Source organism: Pinus tabuliformis, chromosome 6 (assembly GCF_031772625.1).
Source record: "Pinus tabuliformis cultivar Carrire ecotype Pingquan chromosome 6, CPIR1, whole genome shotgun sequence".
In the NCBI taxonomy this organism is placed as follows: Eukaryota; Viridiplantae; Streptophyta; class Pinopsida; order Pinales; family Pinaceae; genus Pinus; species Pinus tabuliformis.
In genome coordinates this window covers 1,799,389,616-1,799,392,336 of record NC_142292.1, presented here as the reverse complement: position 1 = coordinate 1,799,392,336, position 2,721 = coordinate 1,799,389,616, and the positions used below count along the sequence as shown (strand labels likewise).

The following is a 2,721-nucleotide window of genomic DNA, read 5'->3' as shown; positions in this document are numbered from 1 at the left end:
ACCAATTAACGACCAAAGAAATATAACCAAAATGTTGTTCATGTTATAAGATACTGTAAATTAGCTACTAATAGTCATATATATGCAAATTTTAGTCATTGTTTGAAACCAATTAATGACCAGAGAAATATGACTAAATTTTGGTCGTGTTATAAGATACTGCAAATTAGCTACTAATAGTCATATATATGCAAAATTTAGTCGTCCTTTGGAATCACAAATTTACCATTTGCAGTAGTCATTTTTTTTTGTAGTTTCATATTTATTATATAAACGACTAATTTAGTAGTTTATATTCATTTCATTTAATTTCATTAATAATCATTATAAATGACTAATTTAGTCGTATATTCATTTTATTTGTGTTCATCATTAATCAATATAAACTACTAATTTAGTAGTTTTAGATTGATTTTATGTGTTCATTATTAATCAACATAAATTAATTAGTATGATTTTGCAACTAAATTTAAAAAATGTCATACAATGTGCATGTTCATCTAATATGAAAACACAGAGTTTCATATGTTAATTACAATACTAAACAATATCAATTGCATCTATAAATAATTTCAACCACATAAATTATATTATATGAAATGTTAAAGTATTACAATATGAGTTTCTAACTTAATATTGTTTGAACTACAATTTACACATGAAATGATGTTTCATCACTTCAAAACATTATCATTGTGTTGCCAAGGCATTATAGGTGAATTCACCAACTCTGAAGACTTGACCATCAGTATTTATGTGTGTGTCTTATGTGGGATATTGAATCTAAGAATATCGCTAGATCGGTTCTCTTCTCTCTCTCTTTTTGCATTTGTCGCTCTAGTGTTAATGCTCTCAACCTCTTTCTTCAATTCCTGCTTCTTAACATCAATATTGAGTTCATTTTCTGAAAACAAAAGAAGATACAATGTAGAGTGTAAGACATGAAATACAATGAACAATAAAATATAAACTAAAGTAGACTATAAAGAGTTTATACGACATATACCTCAACATCAGTAATGTCAAATCTATTTTCCCCATACAAGCAAGAAACTCGAACAAGTTTTCTTCAGTTTGGTGATAGTGGCCACTATAATGTGGCTAGATGACCTGTATAAACAAAGCAAATAAAATGTCACCATATAAAATAACACCTTAGTAACTTAGTATTCAACCTTCAGGGAAAGCTTAGGCACAATCATGCCAACTAAGTTACATGCTAAAAAGTTCAAGCTATAGGTAACTTGTGAAAACAAATAATCTAAGATGTGATGTTTAATCCTTGTCATTTTATTCGCAACAACATTTCATTTTTTAATGCATGAACTTGGTCAAGTATATAAACAACATGTGCTCAAATAACAACATGAAAGTAAACTTTTCTGATAGTCATGAAAATTTGTTAGCACAAAATAGTTATCAGGATTCCAATCAATATCGTGTAATATTAATTTCATCTTCAAGCTTTGGTTGTTGTTTAAATTGACATGATACCAAGTATTTTCAATTTCATAGTTAAAAGACAAAACAAAATCATAAGAAACGTTCAAAATACAATCAAACAATAAAGAGAGGATATCATGGAATGGATATTGCAATTATAAAAAATTTGTTTACCAATCCACCGATGTCTTGTCTGGCATTCTTAAAACATTTTCTTTCCCAAAATAACCATGAGGTGAAAGAATCACAAGATTAAAAACCATAGGAATCCCTACTAGAAACATTTCCAAAGTCGATGGCTCAAGTGCCTAGAGGACCTCTAATAGCAAATGAATCATATCCAATACATGCTCTGCATTGTCTCCCCATCCTTTTTCCAATCACATTTCCTATAACATGCCCACAACAGAGTCAAGTAACAATCAAACAAAGACATTGACATTTGTTTTTATCTTTTCTATCTATAAAATTTGAATATGATTTGTTTCGAGAACATATTAATTCATATTTAAAGTCTTCCTAACATATGAGAAGGTACCAATCAAGCATGACATCAGAAAAATCGACCTCAATGAGGTCCTCAAACAATTTCTACAATATATTTTTCATGCTATGATATCTTGGGTATAAAAAAGAACATATCTGCAAAAGAAAAATCCATATATTACTTATGTTCAAACTTTGTATATGGTGTATTCTTAGGCAACTTTTTAAGATGTTCCTCTGCCTTTACCAAAGCAAATTGTAGCTTGGTTAAACTCTGTATCCTTTCATTCAACATCAATTTTTGCAAGATAAATGTCACACATTATTCTTTCCCATTTCTCAACATGCTACATATGATAAATTAAAAGTCACATAAAACCAAGAGCAAACCCTTTTCTAACCAAAACAAACAAACAAACAAATAGTGCCTCTAATAAAACTTCATTCTAATATCAGCAGATGAAAAGAGAGTGGACCATTTTGCCGCTTGACTTTGCCTATTTTTGTTATGAAAGTGCTCGAGCTTTAGGAACCAACAAATGTGAGGGAAGTTGTAAATGTGAAAAAAATCACGTTGACCATTGTAGACTTCTTCAAAATGATGTGAATGATTCCATTTTCGGATGTGGTAAATCTCATAATAAGAAATGGCCACATTGGATGCAAAGATTAAATATAAAAACTTGTGGACATGGCATGTATTCTAATAAATTTCATTGCAATGACTACCATGGGCCTCCACGGGTTACAACTCCTCAGTATGTTAATCTTGATGATGAAAGAGAGATGGCA

General features: G+C 29.9%; 1 long non-coding RNA gene across 1 annotated transcript; it reads right to left on the bottom strand.

The window, feature by feature from the left end:
• Window positions 1–623: 623 nt before the first annotated feature.
• LOC149266221 (uncharacterized) lies at window positions 624–1,859 on the bottom strand. The gene is made up of 3 exons (XR_016252543.1): window positions 1,618–1,859; window positions 1,007–1,110; window positions 624–904 (listed from the first exon to the last, which is right to left on the bottom strand). It is a non-coding gene; the product is annotated as an uncharacterized LOC149266221 (long non-coding RNA).
• Window positions 1,860–2,721: the final 862 nt, after the last annotated feature.